At 48.6% G+C, this 20,768-nt stretch overlaps 1 protein-coding gene across 1 annotated transcript in view; it reads left to right on the top strand.

Annotated features, from left to right (window-relative positions):
- Positions 1-1,387: 1,387 nt before the first annotated feature.
- Positions 1,388-20,768, top strand: part of wnt11 (wingless-type MMTV integration site family, member 11) — a 50,401-nt gene continuing 31,020 nt past the window's right edge. Inside the window, exon 1 of the mRNA XM_078402948.1 lies at positions 1,388-1,517. The gene's annotated coding sequence lies outside the window, so the exon portion shown is untranslated. The remainder of the gene's footprint in view (positions 1,518-20,768) is intronic.

Here is a 20,768-nt window from a genome sequence, read left to right as displayed (position 1 = left end):
GTATGTACGTATTTATTTATGTATGTATGTATGTATGTATGTATGTATGTATGTATGTATGTATGTATGTATGTATGTATGTATGTATGTATGTATGTATGTATGTATGTATGTATGTGTGTGTGTGTGTGTGTGTGTATATATATAGGGAAAGTAGACACAAAATGCTGGAGTAACTCAGCGGGACAGGCAGCATCTCAGGAGAGAAGGAATGGGCGACGTTTCAGGACGAGACTGTGTGTGTGTGTGTGTGTGTATATATATTTTCACACACTGAACTTTTTCTCTCGTTTGTCATGCTGTTTAAAGTGTACTATGTTTACACGTTGTATAAGAAAATAACTGCAGATGCTGGTACAAATCGAAGGTATTTATTCACAAAATGCTGGAGAAACTCAGCAGGTCAGGCAGCATCTCTGGCGAGAAGGAATGGGCGACGTTTCAGGACGAGACTGTGTGTGTGTGTGTGTGTGTGTGTATATATATTTTCACACACTGAACTTTTCCTCTCGTTAATCATGCTGTTTACAGTGTATTATGTTTACATGGTGTGTTGTGCTGCTGCAAGTGAGAATGTCATTGTTCTATCTGGGACACACGACAATAAAACACTCTTGAGTCTTGAGATCGCGGGCGTGGGGCGACTGAGGAGAGGACACAGAGTTAGTTAGTTGATGCAGTGGCAACACAAATCCCAGCCGCGTCTCAGAGCTGGGAAACTCTTCCAGAAGTTGGAACCTTTCAGTTTAAAAGTCATTTTAATGGATTAACTGGTTCCTTTCGAAAGCTGGGTATCTCCAGCTGCCTGTCCACCTACCCGTGTGACAAACTAACTCCACCCAGACTCTGTGGATGTGGTTTTAGCTTTTGGGGGTTAAAAAAAGGACTGGCGCGTCTTTTTTCAGCGCTAAATCAGGACGCCTTTGTTATGTTAATGGTCCTGACATCATCTCACTTCAAAGAGGTTCGTGGGGCAGATATAACCGGGATCCGGCACTAGGGAGAGGGTGAGAGAGGGAGAGAGAGGGAAGGGAGAGGGAGGGGAGAGAGAGAGAGAGGGGAGAGAGTGAGGAGAGTGAGAGAGGGAGGGAGAGTGAGAGAGGGAGGGAGAGTGAGAGAGGGAGGGAGAGTGAGAGAGGGAAGGGAGAGGGAGGGGAGAGAGAGAGAGGGGAGAGAGTGAGAGAGAGGGAGGGAGAGTGAAAGAGGGAGGGAGAGGGAGAGAGGGAGGGAGAGAGAGAGAGGGGGAGGGGAGAGAGAGGGAGGGAGTGAGAGGGAAAGAGGGAGAGAGAGGGGGGAGAGAGGGAGAGTGAGAGAGGGAGGGAGAGAGGGAGGGAGACAGAGAGAGAGGGAGGGAGAGAGAGGGCGAGAGAGAGAGAGAGAGGAGGGAGAATCTTGTTGGGATGGTATTCAGATTCAGCCACAGCGCGACGGTGGATTTCTGTCATCAAAATCCTCAATTGGAGTATTTGAGCCACTGAATCTACACTTTGGAGAGACGCGGGTCGTTGGAATAAAAGGTAAGGACAGGCGGGGGGTAAAGTTGGAAAGAATTGGCAACATTTTATTTCACTCCCCGAGTGTTCAAATCGTTTACTGTAGTTGTATCGATCATTTATCGCTTTCTTTTACCTTTCTCCCCCCCTCTCTCTCTCCCTCTCACCTCTCTCTATCTCTCTCCCCCCTCTCTCTCCCTCTCCCCCCTCTCTCTCTCCCTCCTCTCTCTCTCTCCCCCCCCCCCTCTCTCTCCCCCCTCTGTCTCACACTATCTCTCTCCGGTTGATCAAATCTTTTATTGTAGTTGTTTCGATATTTATCACTTTCTTTTACTTCTCTCTCTCTCTCTCTCTCTCTCTCTCTCTCTCTCTCTCTCTCTCTCTCTCTCTCTCTCTCTCTCTCTCTCTCTCTCTCTCTCTCTCTCTCTCTCTCTCTCTGTCCCTCTCCCACCCCTCTCTATCTCCCCCCCCCCCCCACCCACTACATCTATCTTTTTAACAAGTTCTTCACAGCCCCAGTTTGTAGATTTTTTCATCGTGAGTGAGTGCGTTTCAGTGTAACTGGGTTACAATCAGACCGGTGCCGTTACTTTAAGATCTCCGGGGAAATTTTCTTCACGCTGGCACTGTTGTTCCTTTATTGATTTATGTTTATTGAATATTATCTACGAGAACCAGAACCAGGGGGCCACAGTTTAAGAATAAGGGGTAGGCCATTTAGAACGGAGATGAGGAAAAACTTCTTCAGTCAGAGAGTTGTAAATCTGTGGAATTCTCTGCCTCAGAAGGCAGTGGAGGCCAATTCTCTGATGCATTCAAGAGAGAGCCTAGATAGAGCTCTGAAGGATAGCGGAGTCAGGGGGTATGGGGAGAGGGCAGGAACGGGGTACTGATTGAGAATGATCAGCCATGATCACATTGAATGTCTGAAGAAGGGTCTCGACCCGAAACGTCACCCATTCCTTCTCTCCAGAGACGCTGCCTGACCCGCTGAGTTACTCCAGCATTTTGTGTCTGTCTTACATTTTATCTCGAAGGTATTTATTCACAAAATGCTGGAGTAACTCAGCAGGTCAGGCAGCATCTCGGGAGAGAAGGAATGGGCGACGTTTCGTTTTATCTCCGTTTGCTTTGTTGTCACCAATCAACGATCTATTCCGCATTTTCCTTGAGGCGCGTCTCTTTTGATGTCTCGGTTTTCACACCTTACCCTTCCTTATCTCTGTGTCTCCCCTCTCCCCTGACTCTCAGTCTGAAGAAGGGTCTCGATACGAAACGTCACCCATTCCTTCTCTCCGCAGATGCTGCCCGTCCCGCTGAGTTACTCCAGCATTTTGAGTCTTATCTTCGATAATGTCTCAATTCAGTTTAGACAATAGTTGCAGGAGGAGGCCATTCGGCCCTTCGAGCCAGCACCGCCATTCAATGTGATCATGGCTGATCATTCTCAATCAGTACCCCGTTCCTGCCTTCTCCCCATACCCCCTGACTCCGCGATCCTTAAGAGCTTTATTTAACTCTCTCTTGAATGCATTCAGAGAATTGGCCTCCACTGCCTTCTGAGGCAGAGAATTCCACAGATTCACAACTCTCTGACTGAAAAAGTTTTTCCTCATCTCAGTTCTAAATGACCTACCCCTTATTCTTAAACTGTGGCCCCTGTCTTTCTGGACTCCCCCAACATTGCGAACATGTTTCCTGCCTCTAACGTGTCCAACCCTTAATAATCTTATACGTTTCGATAAGATCTCCTCTCATCCTTCTAAATTCCAGTGTATACAAGCATAGTCGCTCCAGTCTTTCAACATATGACAGTCCCGCCATTCCGGGAATTAACCTAGTAAAAACCCCCATAAATTAGTGGAGTGTAAACGAATGACTGTAGACGCAAGGAACTGCAGACCAAATGTAGAGGAAGGAACGCCAGGTGCTTGTTTACACTGAAGATAGACACGAAAATGCTGGAGTAACTCAGCGGGTCAGGCAGCATCTCTGGAGAGAAGGAATGGGTGACGTTTCAGGTTGAGACCCTTCTTCAGACTGAGTCGGGGGGAAAGGGAATCGAGAGATATAGACGATGAACAAATTCAAGAGAGAGTTAGATTTAGCTCTTTGGGTTAGCGGAATCAAGGGATATGGGGAGAAAGCAGGAACGGGGGTACTGATTTTGGATGATCAGCCATGATCATAATGAATGGCGGTGTTGGCTTGAAGGGCCGAATGGCCTCCTCCTGCACCCAATTTATGTGATTCTATTAAATGAATGAAAGATGTGCAAAAAAAAATAACGATGATAAAGGAAACGGGCCATCGTTAGCTTGTGAGGAACTGCAGATTTTGGTTTACACACACCAAACAAAAAAGACCCAAACTGCTGGAGTAACTCAGTGGGTCAGGCAGGATCTCTGTGGAGAAGGATGAGAGGGGATCTTATCGAAACGTATAAGATTATTAAGGGGTTGGACACGTTAGAGGCAGGAAACATGTTCCCAATGTTGGGGGAGTCCAGAACAAGGGGCTACAGTTTAAGAATAAGGGGTAGGACATTTAGAACAGAGATGAGGAAAAACTTTTTCAGTCAGAGAGTTGTGAATCTGTGGAATTCTCTGCCTCAGAAGGCAGTGGAGGCCAATTCTCTGAATGCATTCAAGAGAGAGCTAGATAGAGCTCTTAAGGATCGCGGAGTCGGGGGGTATGGGGAGAAGGCAGGAACGGGGTACTGATTGATAATGATCAGCAATGATCACATTGAATCGCGGGTGCTGGCTCGAAGGGCCGAATGGCCTCCTCCTGCACCTATTGTCTATTGAGAACGTGGATATCTTTCTCCAAACCACCGCAATCAGTCCCGACCCAGAAACGTCGTCGCCTGTGGCCCCATGTTCTCCAGAGTTGCTGCCGGACCCACTGAGTTACTCCAGCACTTTGGGTCTTAGATTTAGACCGCGTTTTGGGGATTACTGAAGTTGGAAACAGAGAGAGAGAGAGAGAGAGAGAGAGACCATCGAAATATGTTCCACATTCCCTGAAGTCTAACGCGAGTCGAGACCTTTACGTTGCTGCGTTTAGTGGGACCAATTGTTCACGAAATCTTCTGTACTTTGCCATTTGTGTGCGGGAAGGAACTGCAGGTGCTGCAATCTTAAACAAAACACAAAGTTCTGGAGTAACTCTTTAACACTGAAGGTTATATATGGTGTGGTCGGGACGGCGAGATTATTTGCTGGTAAAAAATTGGAGCCAACCCTTCACGATCGTAAACCGATTGGGTCCCAAAATTAAAGGGGTTGGAGTTTCTGCCTCCAGCGCCAGGTTCGATCCTGACTTCGGGTGCTATCTGTCTGTGTGGAGAGTTTGCCCAAAGTTCTCCGTGTGGGTTTCCCTCCGGTGCCCCCGGTTTCCTCCCACATCCCCAAAAGAGACGTGCGGGTTTGTAGATGAATTGCCCCTCTGTAAATGGGTGAGAAAGTGGGATAACATAGAACTAGCGCGAATGGGTGATCGATTCCTTTGCTCGGCGTGGACTCGATGGGCCGAAGGGTCTGCTTCCTTGCGGTATCTCCAAAAACAAACCGACCATTTAAACCTACCGCATCTTGAAGCTTTGCCTCCTTGCAATGTAATGAATTTCGAGAGCGTTGCAGAGACTAGAGTTATCCCCGAAAAACTCGTGGAGATCAAGAAAAGGTTCTGACTACGTTTCTGGAGGGACAGAGGGAGAGGGGCCAGGAGCAATGATGTGGGCCGAAGGTCGTGCAGTGAGCGGCTAGAGTAACATAGAAAATAGGTGCAGGAGTAAGCCATTCGGCCCTTCGAGCCAGCACCGCCATTCAATATGATCATGGCTGGAGTAACTCAGCAGGTCAGGCAGCATCTCAGGAGAGAAGGAATGGGCAACTTTTCGGTCGAGACCCTTCTTCAGACTCAGTCTCGACCCGAAACGTCACCCATTCCTTCTCTCCCGAGATTGCTGCCTGACCTGCTGTTACTCCAGCATTTTGTGAATAAATACCTTCGATTTGTACTAGCATCTACAGTTATTTTCTTATAAAATATGATCATGGCTGATCATCCAAAATCAGTGCCCTGTTCCTGCTTTCTCCCCACATCCCTTGATTCCTTTAGAGCTCAATCTTAACTCTCTTGAATACATCGGATAGGATTCTACCAAGGGTTGCCAACTATCTCACTCCAAATAAGGTACAAGGTGACGACACCGCCCACGCCCCACGTGACCTCCACCCAGCCAGCGGCCACGTGCTCCCGCACCACTGTAACATTTGAAACATGGACGATGGACACGAAAGCAGAAGGAGCAGACCAATGGCGGGCGCACGGGCCGGGAGGCGGGTTGCTATGCAACCTCCGGCAGGCGGCGCCCGGGCCTCCGGACCTATACTGTCCGGACCTAGAGTGTCCGGACCTACACTGTCCGGACCTACAGCGTCTGGACCTACACTGTCCGGACCTACAGCACCCGCCAGACCTATAGCACCCCCTGGGCTTAATATGGGACAATGGCGTATAACAAGGGGAGTTGAGTATAGGAGCAAAGAGGTCCTTCTGCAGTTGTACAGGGCCCTAATGAGACTGCACCTGGAATACTGTGTGCAGTTTCGGTCTCCAAATTTGAGGAAGGATATTCTTGCTATTGAGGGCGTGCAGCGTAGGTTTACTAGGTTAATTCCCGGAATGGCGGGACTGTCATATGTTGAAAGACTGGAGTGACTAGGCTTGTATACACTGGAATTTAGAAGGATGAGAGGGGATCTTATTGAAACGTATAAGATTATTAAGGGGTTGGACACGCTAGAGGCAGGAAACATGTTCCCAATGTCGGGGGAGTCCAGAACAAGGGGCCACAGTTTAAGAATAAGGGGTAGGCCATTTAGAACTGAGATGAGGAAAATCTTTTTCAGTCAGAGAGTTGTGAATCTGTGGAATTCTCTGCCTCAGAAGGCAGTGGAGGCCAATTCTCTGGATGCTTTCAAGAGAGAGCTAGATAGAGCTCGTAATGATCGCGGAGCCAGGGGGTATGGGGAGAAGGCAGGAACGGGGTACTGATTGAGAATGATCAGCCATGATCACATTGAATGGCGGTGCTGGCTCGAAGGGCCGAATGGCCTCTTCCTGCACCTATTGTCTATGGCGGTCCCGTACGGTACAAACCAATTTAGCCCAAAATACGGGATGTCCCGGCTAACACGGGACAGTTGGCAGCCCTAGTACTCCGGGAGACATAGAATTGGCTCCATCCCAAACTATGAATTAACATAGGTCTCAGTTTCCCACATTCCCAATTTTGCGACCCTAAAGAATTAAACATTAAAAAAAATAAAAATTTAGGTGTTCAAAATCTGAAATAAAAACAGGTGTTAGAAACGCTGTGAAGGTCAGGGGGTTTTTGGCACATCACATGTCATTAAGCTGGAAGAAGTGCAGAGAATTACCAAGATGAAGAAGGGTCTCGACCCGAAACGTCACCCATTCCTTCTCTCTCCAGAGATGCCGCCTGTCCCCCTGAGCTACCCCAGCTTTTTGTCTCTATATCTTTACCTAGATGTTGCCAGGAATCCACAGGCTTTTACTCACCTCTATAAGATCACCCCTCAGGAGGGTTGCCAACTGTCCCGTATTAGCCAGGACATCCCGTATTTTGGGCTAGATTAGTTTGTCCCTTGTCGCGTATTAGAAGGGTTGCCAACTTCCTCACTCCCAAATAAGGGACAAAGGGTGATGTCACAGCCCCGCGCCCCACGTGACCTCACCCAGCCAGCGGCCACGTGCTCCCGCTCCACCAATGGCGGCCGCCCGGGTCGGGAGGCGGGTTGCAACGCAATCCCCGTTAGGCGAACACTCTCTGCCCCGCTCCCCGAACACACTCCGTTAGCCTACACAGTCCCGGCCGACAGCGGCCCGCAGGCCTAATACAATAGACAATAGGTGCAGGAGGAGGCCATTCGGCCCTTCGAGCCAGCACCGCCATTCAATGTGATCATGGCTGATCATTCTCAATCAGTACCCCGTTCCTGCCTTCTCCCCATACCCCCTGACTCCGCTATCCTTAAGAGCTCTATCTAGCTCTCTCTTGAATGCATTCAGAGAATTGGCCTCCACTGCCTTCTGAGGCAGAGAATTCCACAGATTCACAACTCTCTGACCGAAAAAGTTTTTCCTCATCTCAGTTCTAAATGGCCTACCCCATATTCTTAAACTGTGGCCCCTTGTTCTGGACTCCCCCCAACGTTGGGAACATGTTTCCTGCCTCTAACGTGTCCAACCCCTTAATAATCTTATACGTTTCGATAAGATCTCATCTCATCCTTCTAAATTCCAGTGTATACAAGCCTAGTCGGGACAAGGGCGGTCCCATACGGGACAAACCAATTTAGCCCAAAATATGGGATGTCCTGGCTAATACGGGACAGTTGGCAACCCTACCTATAACACATGGGACTTGAAAATGGCGCCAAACTGGCGACTCTCTGCACTGCCTCAGTGTACTACTGCTAAACACTTGCACTGTATCTGAGATGCTTATCTAATATGTATCTAAGTGCTTATGTATAGTGATGCTAGTGGTCAACTGTATGCAAAAAAGAATTTCACTCTACTTTGAAACATCTGACAAATAAAATACCATGACACAGTACTTAACATGGATGGTCACGGTGGCGCAGCGATAGAGTTGCCACCTTACAGCGAATGCAGCGCTGGAGACCCGGGTTCGATCCCGACTACGGGTGCTGTCTGTACGGAGTTTGTACATTCTCCCCGTGACCCGCGTGGGTTTTCTCCGAGATCTTCGGTTTCCTCCCACACTCCAAAGACGTGCAGGTTTGTAGATTAATTGGCTTGGTAAATGTAAAAATTGTCCCTAGTGGGTGTAGGATCGTGTTAATGTGCGGGGATCGCTGGTCGGCGCGGACCCGGTGGGCCGAAGGACCTGTTTCCGCGCTGTATCTCTAAACTGAACAGTTAGGCAGGCTAGGGCTTTACTCCTTGGAGCACAGGAGGCCAAGGGGTGAACTTACAGGGGTGTATAAAATCAGGTAGAATCACAACTGTTCAAAAACATTTAGACAGGTACATGGATAGGGTAGGGTTAGAGGGATATGGACCAAATGCAGGCAAGTGGGACTGTAGTAGTGTAGTGTAGTGTAGTAGTGTAGATGGGGCACCTTGGTCGGTGAGGGCAGGTTGGGCCGAAGGGCCTGTTTCCACGCTGTGTGACTCTATGACTCTCTATGTGGGCATGGGTAAATTAAACGTGCACACCATATTTACAGCAGCGCCCCAAGGTCAGGATTGAACCCAGTTCTCTTGTTCTGTGAGGCAGCAACTCTACCAACTGCCCTCACCTTACCTGCCAGGATTTAAACTGGTGCAAAATAAGTGAAGTTAAATAGTTTTTATAGTTCTCCAGAGATGGCAGGACGGGGCAACACGGTGGCACAGCGGTAGAGTTGCTGTCTCACAGCGCCGGAGACCCGGGTTCGATCCTGACTACGGGTGCTGTCTGTACGTAGTTTGTACGTTCTCCCCGTGACTGCGTGGGTTTTCTCCGGGATCTCCGGTTTCCTCCCACACTCCAAAGACGTACAGGTTTTTTAAAGTTAATTGGCTTGGTATAATTGTAAAATCGTCTCTAGTATGTGTGTAGGATAGTGTTAGTCAAGTCAAGTCAAGTCAATTTTATTCGTGTAGCACATTTAAAAACAACCCACGTTGACCAAAGTGCTGTACATCAGTTCAGGTACTAAGAACGAACATACAATGGCACACAAACATAACAATAGACAATAGACAATAGACAATAGGTGCAGGAGTAGGCCATTCGGCCCTTCGAGCCAGCACCGCCATTCAGTGTGATCATGGCTGATCATTCTCAATCAGTACCCCGTTCCTGCCTTCTCCCCATACCCCCTGACTCCGCTATCCTTAAGAGCTCTATCTAGCTCTCTCTTGAATGTATTCAGAGAATTGGCCTCCACTGCCCTCTGAGGCAGAGAATTCCACAGATTCACAACTCTCTGACTAAAAAAGTTTTTCCTCATCTCTGTTCTAAATGGCCTACCCCTTATTCTTAAACTGTGGCCCCTGGTTCTGGACATACATAAACAGCACATACATAAACAGTTCACAGTGTGTAGGGATCGCTGGTTGGCACAGACTCAGTGAGTCAATGGGCCTGTTTCTGCACTGTATCTCTAAACTAAACTAAACTAAAGATACTTGCCCGACTGCTGAGTTGTCTTTTTTTTGTTGTAAACCAGCATCTGCAGTTCCTTGTTTGTCACTGGTTTTAATGTTTTGCAATTCTTTGGAGATATTTTAATGGCCACATCCATCTGCTAACCCATCACCTTATTTAACGATGTGTAAAGTATTTTTCTGTCTCTTCAGAAAAGGCAAAGGTTTGTTTATTGGAAATTTTCAATGTGCTCCCATCAAATGATTGGCATGTCATTGCAGAAGGGACTTGTATTGAATAAGAATGAATAGTGCAGACAAAAGAGATGATTGTCTTGTTAACATAATGGAAACATCCCTTCAGCTTCATCCAACAAGTCAGTTGGATATTTTTAAGGCAGAGATAGATAGATATATTCTTGATTAGTATAGGTTTCAGAGGTTACGGGGTGAAGGCAGGAGAATGGGATTAGGAGGGAGAGATAGATTAGCCATGATTGAATGGTGGAGTAGACTTGATGGACCGAATGGCCTAATTCTACTATCACTTATTTAGATTTAAAGATACAGCGCGGAAACAGGCCCTTCGGCCCACCGGGTCCGTGCCGCCCAGCGATCCCCGCACATTAACACTATCCTAAACACACCAGGGACAATTTTTTTTACATTTGCCCAGCCAATTAACCTACATACCTGTACGTCTTTGGAGTGTGGGAGGAAACCGAAGATCTCGGGGAAAACCCACGCAGGTCACGGGGAGAACGTGCAAACTCCGTACAGACGGCGCCCAGTAGTCTTATGAACATTATACCAGCACAGGCCATGAAAGGAATTCATATTAAAGCTTTATGGAACATGGAACAGCATAAAGACAGGTACTTCGGCCCATAATGTTTGTGCCAACTAGTTTGTCAGTTTAGTTTATTGTCACGTGCACCGAGGTGGAGTAAAAAGCTTTTGTTGTGTGACAATAGACAATAGACAATAGACAATAGGTGCAGGAGGAGGCCATTCGGCCCTTCGAGCCAGCACCGCCATTCAATGTGATCATGGCTGATCATTCTCAATCGGTATCCTGTTCCTGCCTTCTCCCCATACCCCCTGACTCCGTTATCCTTAAGAGCTCTATCTAGCTCTCTCTTGAATGCATTCAGAGAATTGGCCTCCACTGCCTTCTAAGGCAGTGAATTCCACAGATTCACAACTCTCTGACTGAAAAAGTTTTTCCTCATCTCCGTTCTAAATGGCCTACCCCTTATTCTTAAACTGTGGCCCCTGGTTCTGGACTCCCCCAACATTGGGAACATGTTTCCTGTCTCTAACGTGTCCAACTCCTTAATAATCTTATATGTTTCAATAAGATCCCCTCTCATCCTTCTAAATTCCAGTGTATACAAGCCTAGTCGCTCCAGTCTTTCAACATATGACAGTCCCGCCATTCCGGGAATTAACCTAGTAAACCTACGCTGCACGCCCTCAATAGCAAGAATATCCTTCCTCAAATTTGGAGACCAAAACTGCGCACAGTACTCCAGGTGCGGTCTCACTAGGGCCCTGTACAACTGCAGAAGGACCTCTTTGCTCCTATACTCAACTCTTCTTGTTATGAAGGCCAACATTCCATTGGCTTTCTTCACTGCCTGCTATACCTGCATGCTTCCTTTCAGTGACTGATGCACTAGGACACCCAGATCTCGTTGTACGTGCTAACCATAGGGTTGCCAACTGTCCCGTATTAGCCGAGACATCCCGTATTTTGGGCTAAATTGTTTTGATCTGTACGGGACCGCCCTTGTCCGGGATGGGGGGGGGGGGGGGGGGGGCCTGTAGGCCCAGACGCTGTGGGCCCATACGCTTCACCACCACTGGCCTCCCTATGATTTGTTTTAGAAAATCGCTGGGCATTTGCTTTTGGTTCCAAACCCCCTGCACCCGGAATCAGAAGGTTGCGTAGCCTCCCAGCCCGGGCAGCCGCCATTGGTGGAGCGGGAGCACGTGGCCGCTGGCTGGGTGAGGTCACGTAGGGTGGCGGGGGGTGACATCACCTTGTCCCTTATTTGGGAGTGAGGAAGTTGGCAACCCTAGCTAACCAGTCAGCGGAAAGACCTATTGAGCTGTCCACAGTGTACAGATCCATGATCAAGGGAATATCATGAATAATGTTTAGATAAAGCCAGTAAAGTCTGATCAAAGATAGTCCGAGACTCTCCAAAGAGGTAGATAGTAGTGCAGGGCTGCTCTCTAGTTGTGGTAGGATGGTTTAATTACCTGATAAACAGCTGGGAAGAAACTGCCCCTGAATCTGGAGGTGTGTGTTTTCACACTTCTGTACCATTTGCCCGATGGGAGAGGGGAGAAGAGGGAGTGACCAGGGTGAGACTGGTCCTTGATTGTGCTGCTGGCCATGCCGAGGCAGCGTGAGCTGTCAATGGCAGGGAGGTTGGTTTGTGTGATAGTCTGGGCTGCGTCCACAATTCTCTACAAATGTCTTGCGGCCATAGATGGAGCTTTTCCCAAACCGTGCTGTGATGCTTCCCGATCAAATGCTTTCTAAGGCGCATCTGTAGAAATTTTTGAGAGTTGTTGGCAGGGTTTCCAACTGTCCCGTATTAGCTGGGACATCCCGTATTTGGGCTAAATTGGTTTGTCCCGTACGGGACCGCCCTTGTCACGTATTAGGCCCGGGCGGCAATGTAGACCCGGACACTGTACGCCTGGACACTGTAGCCTGGGGGCCGCTGTAGTCCCGGACAGTGTAGGCCCGGGCGCCACCTAACGGAGGTTGCGTAGCAACCCACCTCCCGGCCTGGGCGGCCTCCATTGGCTGGGTGAGGTCACGTGGGGCGCGGGGCGGTGACGTCTCCCTTTGTCCCTTATTTGGGAGCGAGGAAGTTGGCACCCCTAGTTGTTGGGGTCATGCCGAACTTCCTAAGTCTTTTAAGGAAGTAGATATGTCGATGTAAACTGCACATCTGCCTGCGTGTGTTCCATATCCCACCTTTCCCTGCCTATTTTGTAAAATGCTTCCTAAACATCGCTATTGTGTTTGTCTCCACTTCCTCCTGTCATTTCCACGCACACAACACTCTCAGTGTAAAAGTACTGTACTTAGAGTCATAGAGACTGACAATGTGCAAACAGGCCTTTCGACCCAACTTTCCCACACTGGCCAACGTCCTACCTGATGAAGGGTCGCGACCCAAAACGCCACCTATTCCTTTTCACCAGAGATCCACACCAATGCCTCAACAGCATACCACCAATGGCGGCCGCCCGGCCCGGGAGGCGGGTTGCATCGCATAGAACTTGTTAGGAGGGAGCGATAGATCAGCCATGGTTGAATGGCAGAATGGACTTGATGGACTGAATGGCCTAATTCTACTCCTATTCCTTATGACCAACGCTCGACAGCATCCTTATGACCAGGGACCACTACTTCCACTACTTCCATCAAAGGCTGAGGAAGTTCAAAATGTCCCCAACAACTCTCCCCTATACTAGTTCCGCCTGCCTGCGTTTGGCCTATATCTAGGGTTGCCAACTTTCTCACTCCCAAATAGGGGACAAAAGGCCCTGCGCCCCACGTGACCTCACCCAGCCAGCGGCCACGTGCTCCCGTTCCACCAATGGCGGCCTTCTGGGCCGGGAGGTGGGTTGCTAAGCAACCTCCGTTAGGCGGTGCCTAGGCCTCCGGGCCTACAGTGTCCAGGTCTACAGTGTCCAGGCCTAAAGCGCCCCCCGGGCCTAATGCAGATCAAGGGCGGTCCCATACGGGACAAACCAATTTAGCCCAATATACGGGATGTCCCGGCTAATACGGGACTGTTGGCAACCCTGCCCATATCCCTCTAAACTTGTCTTATCCATGTACTTGTCTAAATGTTTCAGAAATATTGCGATAGTCCCCACATCAACCACCTCCACTTTTTAGCTTGTTCATACACCCACCACCCTTTGTGTGAAAATGTCACCCCTCAGGTTCCTATAAAATCTTTCCCCCCCCTCACCTTAAACCTATGTCCTTTGGTTCTCGATTCCCCTACTCTGGGCAGGAGACTCTGTGCGTTTACCCAATCTATTCCTCTCATGAACTTGTGCACCGGAGTTCATGTTGCAGTTATACATAGGGTTGCCAACCTCCTCACTTCCAAATACAGGACAAGGTGACGTCACCGCCCCGCGCCCCATGTGACCTCACCCGGCCAGCGGCCACGTGCTCCCGCTCCACCAATGGCGGCCGCCCGGGCCGGGAGGTGGGTTCCAACGCATAGAACTTGTTAGGAGGGAGCGATAGATCAGCCATGATTGAATGGCGGAGTGGACTTGATGGGCTGAATGGCCTAATTCTACTCCTATTCCTTACGACCAGGGGCCACAGTCTGAAGAATAAAGGGGAGGCCATTTACAACTGAGGTGAGAGAAAACCCTTTCCAGTCTCAGTGCTGCATCTGTATTAGCCGGGACATCCCGTATTTTGGTCTAAATTGGTTTGTCCCGTATGGGACCGCCCTTGTCCCGTATTAGGCCCGGATGGTGCTGTAGGCCCGGACACTGTAGGCCCGGACACTGTAGGCCCGGACACTGTAGGCCCAGACACTATAGGACTGGACACTGTAGGCACGGGTACTGTAGCCCGGGGGCCGGTGTAGTCCCGGACAGTGTAGGCCCGGAGGCCCGGGCGCTGCCTGGCGGAGGTTGCGTGGCAACCCGCCTCCCGGCCCGGGCGGCCGCCATTGGTGGAGCGGGAGCACATGGCCGCTGGCTGGGTGAGGTCACGTGGGGCGCGGGGCGGTGACGTCACCCCTTGTCCCTTATTTGGGAGTGAGGAAGTTGGCAACCCTGCCTGTATCTCTCAAATCAACTCAATCACTCAAATGTTTTGAGGTTAATGTAGCCTTTAAGTGCATGGTTTTCTTCATTAAAACATCTCTTTGACTGAGGTTTTGATCATTTGCCCAGTTAACTACCCACGTGGCTCACTGCCAAGGTTTGTTAGACAACGTTCCTTTGAAGGGAGAGATTTCAGTTTGTTACAGTTACCATGTAAATAGAGGATGGTGTTATCAGTCTGGTAACATCACCAGCAGTGTTGAACAAAAGACACAAGGAACTTGAGATGCTGGTTCACGTTTAAAAAAGACAGTATAGAAACAGAGAACAGAGAAACATAGAAAATAGGTGCAGGAGTAGGACATTCGGCCCCTCGAGCCAGCACCGCCATTCAATATGATCATGGCTGATCATCCACAATCAGTACCCCGTTCCTGCTTTCTCCCCATATCCTTTGATTCTGTTAGCCCTTAAGAGTAAAATCTAACTCTTCTCTTGAAAACATCCAGTGAATTGACCTCCACTGCCTTCTGTGGCAGAGAATTCCACAGATTCACAACTCTCTGACTGAAAAAGTTTTTCCTCATCTCAGTACTAAATGGCCTTCCCCTTGTTCTGGACTCCCCCAACATTGGGAACATGTTTCCTGCCTCTAACGTGTCCAACCCCTTAATAATCTTATACGTTTCGATAAGATCCCCTCTCATCCTTCTAAATTCCAGTGTATACAAGCCTAGTCGCTCCAGTCTTTCAACATATGAGGCGTAATGGCCCAGCTACTTAACCAAAGTGAACTTGGCATTGATTTGATGGCACAGTTTACACATCGTAATTCAATTGGCCGAAGAGCCATCGTCATGTGGCGGCACGGTGGCGCAGCGGTAGAGTTGCTGCCTCACAGCGCCGGAGACCAGGGTTCCATCCCGACTACGGGTGCTGTCTGTGCGGAGTTTGTATGTATTCCCTGCGGCCTGTGTGGGTGTTTTCCGGGTGCTCTGGTTTCCGCTTAAAACTGAGGTGAGAAGGAACTTTTTCATCCAGAGAGTTGTGAATTTGTAGAATTCTCTGCCACAGAGAGCAGTGGAAGCCAAATCACTGGATGGATTTAAGAGAGAGTTAGATTTAAGAGAGAGCTAGGGGCTAGTGAAATCAAGGGATATGGGGAGAAGGCAGGCACGGGTTACTGATTGTGGACGATCAGCCATGATCACAATGAATGGCGGTGCTGGCTCGAGGGGCCGAATGGCTTCCTCCTGCTCCTATTTTCTATGTTTCTATGTTTTCCTCCAAAGACATGCAGGTTTGTAGGGTAATCGGCTTGGAATAATTGTAAATTGTCCCTAGTGTGTGTTGGATAGTGCTAGTGTATAGGGATAGGAGATGTGGTCGGTGGGCCGAAGGGTCTCTTTCCTCGGTGTATCTCTAAAGTCTAAGGATGAGGCAGAATAAAGCAACAAACCTTTATATGACAAGGTCGATGTCAATGGCATGTCCCAGTGAGCAGTTATAAGCTCATCTATTGTACATCGTTGCAAACTGAACTGTTGTAGTCACAGAAAGGCCAGACCAAGCAAAGAAGGTGGTTACTTCTTAAGAACACAAGACAAAGTACTGGAGGAACTCAGGAGGTCAGGCAGTATCTGCGGAGGGAATGGACAGGCAACATTTCAGGTCGGGACTTTTCTTCAGACTGATAGACAATAGACAATAGGTGCAGGAGGAGGCCATTCGGCTCTTCGACCCAGCACTACCATTCAATGTGATCATGGCTGATCACTCTCAATCAGTACCCCGTTCCTGCCTTCTCCCCATACCCCAATAACTCCGCTATCCTTAAGAGCTCTATCTAGCTCTCTCTTGAATGCATCCAGAGAATTGGCCTCCACTGCCTTCTGACAATAGACAATAGACAATAGGTGCAGGAGGAGGCCATTCGGCCCTTCGACCCAGCACCACCATTCAATGTGATCATGGCTGATCATTCTCAATCAGTACCCCGTTCCTGCCTTCTCCCCGTACCTCCTGACTCCGCTATCCTTAAGAGCTCTATCTAGCTCTCTCTTGATAGCGTATGAAGGATCTCAGCTCAGAATGTCGCCTGTCCGTTTCATCCACAGATGCTGCCTGACCCGTTGAGTTCCTCCAGCACTTTGTGTTTTGCTTAGTTAGAGATACAACATGGAAACAGGCCCTTCGGCCCGCTGAGTCCGGGCCGACCAGCGATCCCCGGACCCTAACAATATCCCACACACACTAGGGACAATTTACAATTAGACCAAGCCAATTAGCCTACAAACCTGTACGTCTTTGGAGTGTGGGAGGAAACCGGAGCACCCGGAGAAAACCCACGCAGGTCACGGGGAGAACGTACAAACTCCGTACAGACAGCAACCGGAGTCAGGATCGAACAGGGGCCTTTAGGGCTGTAAGGCAGCAACTCTACCGCTGTGCCACCGTGCCACAATTTTGCTCTAGATTCAAGAGCCAAGAGGTGCATTTCCAATAAGAGTCTGATAACTTTAGCAGATTTTAAACTGCCAACAGTTTAGACGGATGAGAGGGGGACTTCATTGAAACTTACCCCCAAATAGTGAAAGGCCGGGATGGGGTGGATGTGGAGAGGATGTTTCCACTAGTGGGAGAGTCTAAGACTAGAGGTCACAGCCTCTGGATTAAAGGACATTCTTTTAGGAAGGAGATGAGGAGAAATTTCTTTTGTCAGACCGTGGTGGATCTGTGGAATTCTTTGCCACAGACGGCTGTGGAGGCCAAGTGATTGGGTATTTTAAAGGCGGTGATTGACAGATTCTTGATTAGTGCGGGTGTCAGGGGTTATGGGGAGAAGGCAGGAGAATGGGGTTGAGCTGGAAATATAGGTCAGCCATGACAGAATGGCAGAGAGGACTTGTTGGGCAGAAGAGCCTAATTCTGCTCCTATAACAAGAATGTATGAACAATAAATGGCCCTTCAGCCCACCGAGTCCATGCCGACCAACCATCATCCGTTCACACTAGTTTAGTTTTCAGTTTGATTCGGAGGACTCGATGGCCTGAGCTACAGGGAGAGGTTGGGTCGGCTAGGACTGTATTCCTTGGAGCACAGGAGGATGAGGGCTGATCTTGTAAAGGTCCTTAAGATGATGAGGGGGCAGAGATAGGGTGAATGTTAGGGTCTTTTATCCAGGATAATGGAATGAAAACGAAAAGAGGACATTTGTTTAAGGTGAGGGGGCAAGATTTAATAAGGGGCAGCTATTTCACTCAAGGATGGTGGATAAGTGGAAGGAGCTGCCAGAGACGGCAGATACTACAACAGCATTTAAAAGCCAATTGGGCAGGTAGATGGATGGGAATGTTTTGGTGGGATATGGGTCAAAGACAGGCTCATGGGACTTGCTCTGGGGCATCTAGGTTAACAGGGATAAGTTGGACCGAAGGGCCTGTTTCCATATGACTCATCATTATCTGGGTGGCACGGTGGTGCAGCAGAAGAGCTACCGCCTCACGGCGCCAGAGACCCAGGTTCGATCCCGACTACGGGTGCTTGTCTGTACAGAGTTTGTACGTTCTCCCCGTGATCTGCGTGGGCTTTCTCCGAGATCTTTGGTTTCCTCCCACACTCCAAAGACGTGCAAGTTTGTAGGTTAATTGGCTTTGGTAAATTTGTAAATTGTCCCGTGTGTGTGTAAGATAGTGTTAACGTGCGGGGATCGCTGGTCAGTGCGGACTCGGTGGGCCGAAGGGCCTGTTTCGGCGCTGTATCTCTAAACTAAAGTGTTTTTCAGCGCTTAATCAGGATGTCTTTGTTCTGCTAATAGCACATAACATCATCCGTTCTTCAGACTACATCTGTTGAAAAGTATAATTGATCTCATATTAGACTGAAGATATCCTGGATGTTCCATTCAGTATTTATTTATTCACTGAAACAATGAGTGGGGGACATCATTGAAACTTACCGAATAGTGAAAGGCCTGAATAGAGTGGACATTGAGAGGATGTTTCCACTAGTGGGAGAGTCTAGGACCAGAGGGCACAGCCTCAGAATAAAAGGACGTACCTTTAGAAAAGAGATGAGGAGGAATTTCTTTGGTCAGAGGGTGGTGAATCTGTGGGATTCATTGGTTCAGTTGATGGTGATCGCTGGTCGGCGTGGACTTGGTGGGTCGAAGGGCCTGTTTCCACACTGCATCTCGAAACTCAAGTAAACTAAACACTGTTAAATATATGACAATAGACAATAGGTGCAGGAGTAGGCCATTCGGCCCTTCGAGCCAGCACCGCCATTCAATGTGATCATGGCTGATCATTCTCAATCAGTACCCCGTTCCCGCTTTCTCCCCATACCCCCTGACTCCGCTATCCTTAAGAGCTCTATCTGGCTCTCTCTTGAATGTATTCGGAGAATTGGCCTCCACTGCCCTCTGAGGCAGAGAATGATAATGAAAAATACAATATATTAATAACCATGACAGTAAGTAACCATAATACAGATGCTCCTCGACGGACAATGCTTCGACTACGATAGTGCAAAAGCAATACACATTCAGCAGAAATCATACTTCAAATTTTGAATTTTGATCTTTTCCCGGGCTGGCGATATAAAATAGGCTTTGTGTTAGATGATTTTGCCCAACTGTAGGCTAATGTAAGTGTTCTGAGCATGTTTAAGTTAGGCTAGGCTAGGCTATGATGTTGGGTAGGTTAGGTGGCTATGATGTTTGGTAGGTTGGGTGGCTATGATGTTTGGTAGGTTGGGTGGCTATGATGTTTGGTAGGTTGGGTGGCTATGATGTTTGGTAGGTTGGGTGGCTATGATGTTGGGTAGGTTAGGTGGCTATGATATTTGGTAGGTTAGGTGGCTATGATGATCGGTAGGTTAGGCTAGGCTATGATGTTGGGTAGGTTAGGTGGCTATGATGTTTGGTAGGTTAGGTGGCTATGATGATCGGTAGGTTAGGCTAGGCTATGATGTTGGGTAGGTTAGGTGGCTATGATGTTGGTAGGTTAAATAGTGTAAGAAAATAACTGCAGATGCTGGTACAAATCGAAGGTATTTATTCACAAAATGCTGGAGTAACTCAGCAGGTCAGGCAGCATCTCGGGAGAGAAGGAATGGGTGATGTTTCGGGTCGAGACCCTTTTTCAGACTGAGTCTGCTGAGTTACTCCAGCATTTTGTGAATAAATGTTGGTAGGTTAGCTGGCTATGATGTTTGGTAGGTTAGGTGGCTGTGATGTTTGGTAAGTTAGGTGTACTAAATGTATTTTCGACTTCCGATATTTTCGATTTACGATGGGTTTAATCGGAACGTAAACCCCATCGTAAGTCGAGGTGCATCTGTAGTACAAAAACCAAGATCCATAGTGCAACCAAAGACACAGTCCACAGAAGTTCTTAGTTGCTGAAGAGAGACTCAAAAAACTGGAGTAACTCAGCAGGACAGCCAGCATCTCTGGAGAGAGGGAATGGGTGACGTTTCGGGTCGAGACCCTTCTTCAGACTGAAAATAGGGTGTGGAGGGGGAGGTGAGGAGCTGGAGTCGAGAAAAGATTAGGACCAGCCAGGGCCGGCCACTAATGACCTCAGGCCTGGTAGGTCTGGTAAAATGACTGAGATGGAGCAAGGGGGCAAGGAGGGAGAAGAGAGGCGAGGGGAGAGGGAGAGGGAATTCTAAAATTCGTAAATTTAGAATTTATGGAATTCTAAATACTGTTCTTGAACATGGTGGCCATGATTTTTAGGCTCCTACATGTTCTTCCCAATGGAAGGAGCAAGATGAGAGGATGGCTAATTGACCAAATCAGTTGTTCCAATAGTCTGAAGAAGGGTTTCGACCCGAAACGTCACCTATTCCTTCTCTCCCGAGATGCTGCCTGTCCCGCTGAGTTACTTCAGCTTTTAGTGTCTATTTTCGTTCCATTTTTGTTGTTGTTGTGGTTAGTCAGTTCCTTTGGGATCAAGGATAACTTGCTTCTACACCAATTTGGTCAGCTTTGAGGCGGCTAATGAGATCAATGTGGGAATCGCGAGGAGTTGGGTGTAGGGGGGACAGATGGGATGTGGTTTGTACGATGCTGTGCTCCTTCCAACACTTACACAGGGTTACTGCGTGCTACCACTGCATGGCCTCAGAGGTCTCAATATCACAGTCATACAGTGGGAAAACAGGCCATTCGGCCCATTGTGTCAATACCGACCGGCACCAACCAACAGGTCGGCACGGTGGCGCAGCGGTAGAGTTGCTGCCTC

This window comes from Rhinoraja longicauda, chromosome 7 (genome assembly GCF_053455715.1).
Source record: "Rhinoraja longicauda isolate Sanriku21f chromosome 7, sRhiLon1.1, whole genome shotgun sequence".
NCBI classification, from domain to species: Eukaryota; Metazoa; Chordata; class Chondrichthyes; order Rajiformes; family Arhynchobatidae; genus Rhinoraja; species Rhinoraja longicauda.
Note: the sequence above shows the minus strand (reverse complement) of the source record. Positions and strands in the feature narration are given on the sequence as shown.